The sequence below is a fragment of the Octodon degus genome, unplaced genomic scaffold (genome assembly GCF_000260255.1).
Source record: "Octodon degus isolate 3935 unplaced genomic scaffold, OctDeg1.0 scaffold00018, whole genome shotgun sequence".
NCBI lineage: Eukaryota > Metazoa > Chordata > Mammalia > Rodentia > Octodontidae > Octodon > Octodon degus.
In genome coordinates this window covers 13464620-13476734 of record NW_004524594.1, presented here as the reverse complement: position 1 = coordinate 13476734, position 12115 = coordinate 13464620, and positions in this window count along the sequence as shown.

Below are 12115 nucleotides of genomic sequence, written 5' to 3'. Positions count from 1 at the left end.
AAGAATGACTGGTAGGTAACCTTGACAAAAGCAGTGTCAATCTAATGGTATAGGAATAAGCTACTTTAAATGATAAGAAATGAGATATTTGATGGAGAGAATATAAAGAACTCTTCAAAGGAGCAAAGGATGTCATTTTGATATAGATTTTATTGTATATAGGATTGAGTTATCCCAAAATTTTAACATAAAAATTCTTCCCATATCTAAAAATTAAAAAAATACCATTTCCTCATGTGTCAAAAAAGAACATAAAAATGTACCCTCAAATATAAATTAAATATCATAATTTAGAAATAAAATAATATTAAATAAAATTAAAAAAAAATCCTGTTCTCAAGGAATCATGGTAAACTAGAAAAGATAGATATGTAAGCAAATGACTAAAGTGTGCATAGAAATTGGGCTTAGGAAAGTAATAGTTAAAACTAAATAACACCTATGACCCGACCTGACTTAGGGACTTTGATCAGTCCCTACATCTTCTCTGGACTTCCCTTTCTTTCATTACGAAAGAGGTTTATGACCAGGGAAACAGTGGTCTGTCTGGCATCTCAGTTGCCTTTCTGTTTAAAATTACCTTACTAAATAAAATAAAATAAAATTACCTTACTGTTAGAAAGAATATGTTTCTATAGGCAACATTCTTTCTGACCTATGTATTATTTTTTTTTAGGGACATTTTGATAAAACACAAATCAAGTGGCTTAAACTGCAGAAGTCTATTGTCTTATAGTTCTGGAGATTAGAAAGCCAGAGATCATGTTGTCATGAGGTTGGCTTCTTCTGAGGGCCTTGAGGCAGAATCTGTTCCATGTATTCTCCCTGACTCCTGGCTTGCTCATAGCCTTTGACATCCCTTGGCTTGTGTAACCCTCCTCCAGTTTCCTGCGGTGCTTTCTTCTGTGTGTGTCTACTTTCCCCTTCATATAAGGACATTATCCATCGGGGTAGAGACCCATCCTGCACTTGTATAACTTTGTTCTAACCAAATAGCTTCATCTTAATTCCAAAGACTACTTTCAAAGGAGATTGAGGCTGAGGTGCTGGTGCTAGGACTTCAAAGTATGGATTTAGGCAAGATACGGCTCAGTCTATAAAAATCAGTTGTATTCACTCTTCAGTCCATTCTCATTTAGGATGCCAAATACTTTGCATTTCAGTTACCAGTTCTGGTTCCTTAGAATGATTTCCTGAAGGTCTGTACATAGATAGATTGTGAAGTGAACTCCAGAATTAGTGGGAAAGGGGATTAGAACTGGTTTTATTTTGTCCTGAGTACAGGATGTAAGTAGTAGAGCTTTGTCAGGTGTCAGACTGCAAGAGGAGGAAGACACTTAAAAATCACACAGCTCACCCCTGAAGTATAGATCTTACCAAAAAGTGGGGGGGAAATTGTTGTTCTTAGATCCCTCCAATTGAGATGATCTTTTGGTAAGTGCTCACTTAAGGTCTTCCAACAGATTATAATCCTGGCAGGGTCATCAAGCCCCTCCCAGAGAATGAGCAAATCTCTAGGAGGATTGATCTCCTCCACCAGGTGAATTTTATTAGGAAGGGAATTGAACACACACAGAGAGAATCATGTGGGTTCTTTGAATATCCTCCCCCATTGAAGTGGAAGTCGAGAACTTGCTTTGGCTGAGGAGCTGCAGCTAGAAGCAGATGGGAAACAAACTTCTAAAAACACCAGAAGTGTTTTCCCTCCTGCTCTTGACACTTACAGCCCCAGTGCCACAGATGATGACAGCTACTATGGAAAATCTCTATGTCCAGCTTGAACCAGCCAAGTCTGGACACCATGGATACAAAGGAAGTACTCTCAAGATGCAGAGGGGTGGACTTAGAGGCAACTTGAGACAAGCAGGGACATCCTTCATTCTCACTTCATCTACTTTGAGGAAGGCCTGGTACACCAACCAAGGTCAAAGCCTGCTCGCTGCCAGAGGGCTTTGACCTCAAGACAGTCAGTGAAACGTAATTGTCACTGACTTGAAACTTCCCCCTTATAAGTGTGGGGTTGATACAGGCTCTGATGCAGTTTCCCACATGGGAAGCTACATTCACTGCTATCATGTGGTAGGTTGATTGCGTTAATGACTCTGGATCCCATTCCTCCCTGAATCTACGCTTTCAATAGCAGCCTGCAAATTGATTTGTGGCTTAGTTATGTAACTTGCTTTGACCTCAGCAAGATCTTCTAAAGCACTTGTTCTCCTTGACTCTTGCTTTCACCATAAGACTTGCCTAAGCTAGTTTGCAGGACATAAGTCAGAGGCACATGGAAGAGAGGTAAGTTATGCAGCCAAGGCCATTCTAGACCACTTAGCTACAGTCTTCTACCACATTAACCACAAGCACGTGAATAAGCCCAGCTGACATCAGCCAAGTTCAACCCAGATTAGCAGAACCACCAAGCCTGCCCGTAAAGCGATGAGGAATCATAATAAAAAGCACTCGAGTTTAGGATTAGTATAAAAAAAAGTGGGGGGAAAATTGTTGTTCTTAGATCCCTCCAATTGAGATGATCTTTTGGTATAAAGCTAAGGCAGCACGAGAAGTTCTCCAACCAAAGCACAGGCTTGGAACCTAGAAGATTCTAGTACCTTACTGAGAAACAGCACTGCCTGGACAGATAGTTGGGGAGAAGGTGGTACTAAGTGAAGAAAACTCAGTCACATTTGTCTAAATAACTATACTAATTTATCATTTCATTCCTTCATGCATTTGACAAGTGCTGAAGGGTATTCTGATTACATTGTATTATTAGGTTATGCCAACAGGAGACCAGTGAGTTAAAGAAAGATCTCTACCTCTAAGGACCCTCCTCACTACTTCACCTTAAGCTGAATATATCTGATATTCTGGGATCAATTGGTAATGGCTTGCTAATGTACTCCAGGAACCTGAGAAGCCATACCCTGATATGAATACTGCGATTGATTAGCAGTGTCTGCTTTAGCAACATATTTATAATCCTGGTGTTCTAGGTTTATGTCCTGGATCCATATATAGTATTTAGTCAGAAACTCATGCACTAGGTCACGTGCATGTGTGTATGAAAAATCCCCCTCCTACTTCCTCCTCTGAGTCTGAGTAACAAAGGGATGAACAATCCTGAAGAACAGGTCTTGTGGTTCTGATTTGGCACTCTTTTCTGACAAATAAAAGAGCATGATATTTTCTCTGAGTTTACGTCTGCATCTCCTGTGCAAATCTGAAGGCTAATCCTTTAAGCTGTGGTGTCGGACGGGGTGTGGATAGGGACTTGTATACACAGTGGCAAAATCTATTGCACCTGCTTCCAACAGAGTGCTGAAGGGTTTACTTGTGGGGGACATGGTGATCAGCCTGGGGAATACATTCTGAGATGGTTCTACCCTACTGATACGGCGCCATGTGGGAAGTGGAATAAAATCCAACCCATCAGATTTTTTGTATTCATCTAATATGAAGGTGGTTACAGACCTGGGAGCCCACAGGAACCAGAGGTGTTGGGGAGAGTGCTCAGTGGCATTTAACAAACAACATGGAGAATGCTTCAGCTGTCTTGCTGATGCATGACACTCATTTGACTATCAGAAACAATTTATCAAGGATGGGCAGATACAAAAAATGGTACATGTACACAGTGGAATATTACTCAGCCACAAAGGAGACTACAGGGCTGTTATTTGCAGAAAAGTGGATGAGCCGAGATGAAATTATATAAGTCAGGCACAAGACAAATACCACACATGGTGTCTCTCTTATAGATGGAAACTTCAAAAAAAAATCAATCAAGTGTAGAATAGTGATAGTGAGAAATTTGAGGGTAGATAGAGGGAAGTTGCAACATGGGTACCAAAATATAGAAAAAGTAAATTCTTTTTGTAAAAAATAATTTTATTGAGAAATAAATAGCAATGAGACAGTTTCAAAACCAATTAGTAGGACAGTTTCCATAATTAATAAATTGCATATTGTTGTCTTCTTAGTGGTTATTCATAGTACAAGATGCAGACATGATATCCTGTCCACAAGCTCTATTAGTACAAATCTTTCTATTCATTGAATTAAGAGAAAGTAGTTGTATATCTATCCTAAATATTTTGAATATACAGATACAAAATGGTCCTTCCTTTGTATCCCCTTTTTTTGGTTAGTTTTGTCAGAGATGGGTTTTCCATTGTCATTTAAATATTGTAGGTACATGAATTCAGTGAAATATTCCAATATAGTCCAGTAGTCCATAATAGTAGTGGGTTATCCGTAGGACTGGCAATGTCAGAAGTGATTGACTTGTGCCTTTTACAGCTCAGCATATTAATATGGCTTTACTTTTTATACTTTTCTGCTGGATGGTTAAGACCAAGATAAATCAAGACCTTTATAACAAGAAATGTAAATTTGTATCAGCCAAGGTCAGTCAAATCCCCCCAGGATTTAGCCTGAAACCCTGTACCACAGCTTGTAGATCCTTTTTTAGTGTCAGCCATGTGGATGAGTCACAGCCATTGCTTGACCAATTTGCTCCCTGTGAAAGCCTGAGAGAATGTTTTGTCTCCATGTGACTCTCCTTAGGCACATTCTACATCATCACTCACTTTCCTCTTTGGCCCCATAATCTCCTTGATCAGAAAATTTGGGCCACAACTGAATTACATGATGTTATAGTACAGGTTCTCCTAAGTCCTGAGTCCTCACTGACCTTAAAAGGCTAGGACCAAAATGTTGGCTGTCCTTGCAGCCCTTCTTTTAGAAAGAATAAATTCTGATGTGCAACAGTCTAGTGGGGAGACTGTAGTTCACAGTAACCTATTACTATATTTTACGAAGCCTAGAAGGCAGGAGCTTGAACATTCCAGGCATGATAAGGAGGAGGAGGAAATTCTGATTACTTTGATCAGATTGCTACATGCTTTATACATATATTGAAATAGCACACTGAACAGCATTAACATATGTAGCTAATACATGTTAATAAAAATAAAAGAGAGATATTTATCACCTGCTATACCACCCTGTTCTGGGAGGTCTATGTTTCGTAAGCCAGCTAGAACTCAAAGGCTGGCTAGTTACTTGAATATGACTCCTGGAGTTCTGGGGGATATACTGAGCAACAGCTGCCTGAGAGCCAGGAGAAGGGCCCCCTTGACACAAACACTGTTGGCACTTTGATCTCTGTTGTTGCTAAGCTGCTCAGACGTCAATTCTCTTATAGCAGTCAGAATGGGCCAAGACAGCTGGCCTTTACCTCCTCTTGGCTGGAAGTTCCTCCCCTCCCTGCCCAGCCCTGCCCAGCTCCCTGTGAATGCACACAGACCACATGGTGGAGCACCTGTTTCAAACAGAGATGCTATTTGCTCAGCAACCCAGCTTCCATCCCCAGCCCTCCTTGGCATGTGGCCCTCAAGACAAAGCCCAGTATGTGTGTGAGACCCAGGTCATCACACACTGTGTCATGAGACAGGCAGGGGAGAAATGATTTGCTGTTTCCAAAGCCAACAGCACCCTGGAACCAAACTGCTTCAGGCCAGGGGTGTTCCCCCACTGGGATGAGGTTCAACCAGAGTCCACTGCCAAGGTGAAGCCACCAGGCACAAATGGAGCCACTTGTGACAGCCTGCTGTGGACAGGGTAATGGAGACAGGTTTTAAAGTGAAGTTGTAGTCTACTCCAGGGAGGCACAGGAGAGTAGTTTCCAGCTTTTTGCTGTCTGGAATTCAATTTCTTGTACTCTTTTTGGGTAGCAAAAAGAGAATACAGAATTCCTACCTCATTGTGTGGCAAAAAGTAGGATGTCATGACCTGGAGTTTTTGCAAGAGGAACAATATAATACAGGACACATTTTATGTTGTTTTATAATAAATCACCTGAAGAATCTTATGCAAGAAGTGAAAGAAATCTGTCCACACTAAAGACCAAAGAATCCAGCTGAGGGCCTGGATCCTAATACCCTGCATAAGTCCAGCAGAAGCCCTCGAGCACATAACAATGTCTCCCGCAAGTCCAACTGGAGGCCTAGAGCCCATGACAGTCTCATGCAGGCCCGCTTCACAGATCTGTGCTGGAAAGACCCAAAGGTCAGTGGTGAAAGTCAGAACATCTATGCTAGTGTGATGATAGATCTGTACTAGCAGGCTGAGGGATCTGAACTGGAGCCAGGAAGCAATACTCAAGGTAAGCACCAGAGCTTACCCAAAGGTACTACAGCCATCCTCAGCAACAGTGAGGTCCTGCGCTCCTCCAGTGATGAGGAAAGCCGAGTCCCCATCAGGAATGCTAATATAGCAAGCTTCTCCAGGAGTCTGAGCAGTGCACCATCTTGCCCTCCAGAGCCAGGAAGTGATACCCAAGACGAAGACCAGAGCTCCCCCAATGCACCATAGCCATTCTCAGCGACAACAAGGTCCTGAGCTCCACCTCAGACAAGAACATCCAAACTTACCAAAAAAGCCACCAGGACCAGGTTCTCCAGCAGAACAGCCCAAGAGAACGAGCGGCTTCCAACAGCTCCAACAGCTCCTCCAAACAGCTTTCCTAAAAACCTCCCAGCAGCTTCTCTTGTTCTGCCTCTTACACTGCTGACAACAATCCTCAAGTGGGCCTCCCACACACCCACCATGCTTGTTCAATTCAGTGGGGTGTAAGAAGTTGATCATGAGTCAGAAATCCACTACATAGGAAAAGCATATTACTTAAAAATGTAGAGGATGGTAAGATGGCTCAGTAGTCTAAAGCACCTACTTAGAACAAGCTTAGCAAAGCACAGGGACCGCGGTTCAATCCCCTAGCACCACATGCCAGCCAGCCCAGCCCCCTGGTGGGCTGAGCTGGCCACACACACACACACACACACACACACACACACAAATAAATAAATTAAAAAAAAATAACTCAGCTTCAACACCTGCCCCTATAGCCTTCCAGCTCTGTGTTTGTGGGCAGATCCCAGTGTCTCTGTGCTGCCTCAAATTCTATTTCCTTGAAATGGGCACAGTAACAAATTTGATGAAGATCCTATGGAATAATGTGCTTTTCACTGTTGAACTCAGGCTGTTACTGGCACAAACACCTTACTTTCTTGTGTGTCTTCCCCTTTATACTTTCTTTATCCTTTGTCTTATTCGCTTCACATTTTTACCATTCATTTTCTCTTTTTCTCCCCTGTGCCTTCAGCTAAAAGTTTTCAAATGTTTCCACCAAACTATCTCTGGCTGCTGTAAAAAGAGAGTAGAAAAGCTTAGCCTAAAGTGCCCAAGAAAAGGGTGAAATTTCAAGGACTCAACCACCCCAGCCTGTCCCAGGCACAGCTGTTTATTCCCACTGGAGATGGGACACAGGAGCTCTGCCACTGCTCCCCGTGGAACACAAGGTCTCTGCCACGATGCTGTCCTTACTAGAACTCCTAAAACTTCCCCCTTCACATTGCTTGTGGTCGGCTTGAAATGCTGTGTTTGTGGATACACGCTACAGTCTAAGCCTCAGCCTGCAGCTACAAGGGAAAGTGGAAGAGAGAACTCCAGATCCCTTACAGAGCAGGACTCACAAGATAGGATACTTCCCCAGCAGAGAAAAGACTTGCAAAACATAAGTGGCCACAAATGGGGCTCAGCTATCTTTATAGTTATCATTTTTTAATCTTATTTTTTCTTGGTATATGTTTGCAATACATAATGATTAGATTCATCGTAAGGAGTTGATTAATATACATAACACACTTTAATGCTGTGTTTCATCCCCTTCTCCTCATTCCCTCCCCTCCCCCACCTCTGGGTCCCTCCCTTTTGCAAAAGACCTAGCTCCCTATTTCCTATGAAGAGCTATGTCCTACTGGATCAGCTTATGTGGGTTCCTATGCCTCTTCCCTCCACTGTCACTGTAAGTGCTTAGAGACTATATATTGAAAGTAACTTGAAGGCTGGGGAGATAGCTCAGTAGAATAAGCATTTGCCTGGCAAGTGCAAGGGCCTGAGTTCAATCCCCAGTTCTGAAAAAAAAAAAGTACTCGAGCTGACTCAGCACATGTCACATCCAGTTTTGTCGAGTTAAGCATTAAGCCCTTCGTGCAACATGGTTAAGAATTCCTGCTGGATGCAGTCATGAAGCTACCCTTTTCTTACAACTTTGACTTTCTTTGCTTATATGACCAGAAGTTCTATTCTCTCCATCGGCAGAAAACCCCAAGGCTATAATTGAATCTTGGAAAGAAATAACACATGATTCAAAGTTTCCTGCGGCTGAAGGTGGTTTGATTGTTAACCATGAGAGTTTACATCCTCTCTGCACCAGGAAGGATGACCTTCTCATAAAGGCATGACCTCGTCATGGTTTGGAACCCATTCTTTCTTGCTAACCCTCTCCAGGGAGTGGACTCCTAAAACCACTGGCCAGACTTCAAGTATGTACATGTGGAATGAGAGATCTTTTTCCATTTGGTTAATAGAAACAGAACCGAAGTGATCCAATCCAATCTAAAATTGGAAAGTACAAATTCATAGCACTTTTTTCTTCTATAAATAGGAAAGTAGCTTTACTGGGTACAAAGTAGTGTTGAGGTCCCCGTCTGGGAATGAGAAGGCTCTCTTGGCTGATGGAGCAGCAGGGTCTTAACTTGGTGTGATCCCACTTGTCTACTTAGGGAGGAGCTTCATCTCTGGACACTCAACTTCAAAACCCTGGATTAAGGCTATTTATTTGGTTTTTTTTTTTTTTTTTTTTGGCCAGTTCAGTCTGCCCTGAGGGATGTGGTACCAGAGATTAAACCACAGTCCTCTGGGCCTGCCTAAGCTTGACTAAGCAGGGACTTTAGACCACTGAGCTATCTCACCAGGATTAAGGCCCTTTTACTGCCAATCCCAACTGTATTCCATCTGAAGCACATGTCTCTTCTGTCCCTCACCATCCTGCTAGACTAGTGTGTTGAGTTGTCAAAGTTTGGGGATACATACTATACACCTGGAGTCCTTAACACTTTTGTCCTAGCTCCAAGAATAAAACAGTGTTTTGAAAGAGGCAGTAGGTTGATACTTAAGATGGGTCTAGATCTATTTTCTGAATGGACAGGAATATGGGTCCATTATTTTCATATAAATATGAAAACTGAAATGTGACTTCTATTTTCCAAGAGCACCCTATGCTAGGTGGCAAAGATGAAGTGCAGGGGACAGCAATACCTCTCTGTTTGCACCTGCTCTCACGTACTTCAGCTCTTCTCAGACATGCCACTGAAGTCTTTCTGCACCCTCACGAGCAGCCCTTTGTCATTGCCAGTTGGTGCCTGCCTTTTCCTTCTCAGTCTCCTCTATGCCACTTCAACAGAGTCTTAGGGCCAGGTTCTCAGACCAGCAGCCATTGGAAGAAAGCTCATGCCTAAAACTTCCACTGCATATTCAAGCTACTGCTCAGCTCTAGGGTACCTAAATATATTGGTTGCTCAAGAATTTCTTACATCTCATCTTCTGTGGAACTCCACATTGGGTCCACATAAGGTTGGATTCGATAAGTACACAGGTTTGATGTCACTGTACTGGATCTAGAATCATCCTGTCCACAACACAACAGACATGTTGTCATTAGGTCCAACTTCAGCCCTCAACTTCTCTCTCTAAATTTTTCACTACTACCTTTGCTTCCAATGGGCTGAGTGATCTTGTGGAAAGTAGTTAACCTCTCTGGGTTTCATGTGTACTTAGTTACAAAATATTTGATAAGCAGCATTCTGATAATTCCTTCTATGCCAAGATTTAACCCTTTGGAAGAACAGGGCTTCATCAACCAATACTCAAGAAAAGCTCTGGTGCTGCAGTGGGAACCACTGGCTATGCGTTCCATAAAGAATAATTTTTTTTTTCTTTCCTCTTTATGACAAGAAATAGGCCTTTCTGAGTATCATTCTGCTCAAAATCCACCATGCATTTTCTATCATACTTTGGAAAAATTCAGATTTAGTGGCATCCTATGTTGAAGTTATCATCTCTCACTTTCATATTTGCTTAGTACACTTTGGCCTTCTTTCTGTCTCTGGAGTATGCTGAGCCTCACTACCTCCCAGGCTTTTGCAATTGTTCATTTTCATACAAAGAATGTTCTTCCCCAAGGGAACCCATGATAAGCATTTTTTTCTCAATTTTTCTCATCACCCTTGGTGCCTTATCTGGTCATCATCTCTTTTTTTCTAGCTTGTTCTGATCCAGGGGCTGGAAAATTATGGTCCATGGGTCAAATATATTGCCTATGGCCACTTCTGCCCTATAGCAACAGGGTTGAGTGTTGTCTTGGTTACTTTTCTCTCATTACTGGGACAAAATACCCAACATCCAAAATTAAGAAAGGAGAGGTTTATTTAGCTCACAGTTAGTGGAGGTTTCAGTCCATACTCAGCTGGCTCCAAGGCAGAGTGGCACATGGCAGAGGCAGCAGTTCATGGTGGTAGAAAACAACAAAACAGCAAGAGCAAAAAGGCAGGAGCAGAGGCAACCACGTCTGCACTAGAGCAAAGAACAAGACTCTCCCCCTTCCTTATACTGCATCTAAGCTCTCTGCCCTTAGAGAGGGTGTGTGTAGCATTTACACCTACAATCCCAGAATTGGAACATGAATTAATTACAACCTCTAGAAGTCCACCCCTGACTACAAGAGGCTTTGGGAGAATAACTAGACATAAATCATAACAAGTGTTATGTATGAGTAGTAACAACAGAGATTATATAACCCTCAGAGCTGAAGTTTTTACTATTTGGTCTTTACAGCGAAGGGTTTTCCAATCCCTCTCTGTCTATCCCACAACATCATTTATTCACATCACATATCAGTATTTAAGTTATTAAATCAATCTACTTCCTTGTTTTTCATTTTTCTTCCCTAACTAGAATGTAAGAGCCTGCAAGTCGAAGGTTCTGTCCTACCTCAATTTGTTTGATTTTGTTTGGTCTTGACACGGAGCCTCCTGTCCAGAAATGGTAATCAAATGGATTTATGTCAATTACGTTTTCCTCTGTAGAACTAATAGTGAAATTTGCTATGCCTAAGACAAACCCCACAACTTCGGAGGTTCTTACCACATTCTTTTTTTTTTTTTTTAAAATATTTTTAGGGAAGGGTCTACAGGGTGTTCAGGATCTCACCACTACATCAGATTCATATTGATCCATCTGTTTACAGCCTCCCAAGAGCTGGGATTACAGGCATGCACCACCACACAAAGTTTCTTACTACATTCTTAAAACCAACTACCAAATACTTCTCTTTTCCCATCTCTTATTTTTATCTATCCCTTTCTTACCATGTTCTGACACTCTTGGCTTCCAGAGCATGGTGCCTTTCAGCCTATTTGCCCTCTCTCTAAGCTCTTAGCCCTCGGTGAAGCTAGCAACCCTCCAAAGGGCAGCTCATTTCTAGAAAGATGACCAAAGGCCACATCTCTTTTCAGCTATTTATGGGAGGGATTACAGAGTGTGATGAGCTCACCAACTCAGACAGTCTTTGAAAGAGCCTCAGATTTTCCCAGGCTGAACCTTGCTACTTGGGACCACTTGAAAAATGAATTTTAGCTCAGGGAGTGGAGCTAAAGGTCTAGGAGCAGCCAGAATCTAAGAAGCTCTGGATGTTAGATATGGAAAAGTTCTTTGAAATTATCTAATATTTTTCAAAGTGGTCCACCACAGCCTACCCAATGGCAGGTGAGTGTGACACATTTTCCTAGGTAGAAATAGGAGTCAATACTTGAAATGCAACTTCCTAAATTTTTTATTCCAATAATCCATCAGAACATTGTGTTCTATCTTGCAATACATTTTTAAGGAAATAATTGACTTTTTTATTAAAATCTGTAGTTATTCCAGCCATACATTTGTAATCTTCAGGAAGCTCTCATGATTCTATTCACATTCTCACTCATATCAGGACAGGGTGAGAAGTCTGGAGTCTAACACAAACTCTTCCTTAACAAACAAGGAAACTGAAGCTCAGTAGAAACACAGCTTCCTGCCCTTTAGATGAGCTCCGTTCTACCTTTGTGGGAGGATGAGCTACTCTTCGGTGCAGTTAGGAATGTGTACAGGGTCTCTGCCCCTCCAGATCCAAATATTATTTACCTGCTTTGTGACCCTGTGACTGACAGCTATATATTAT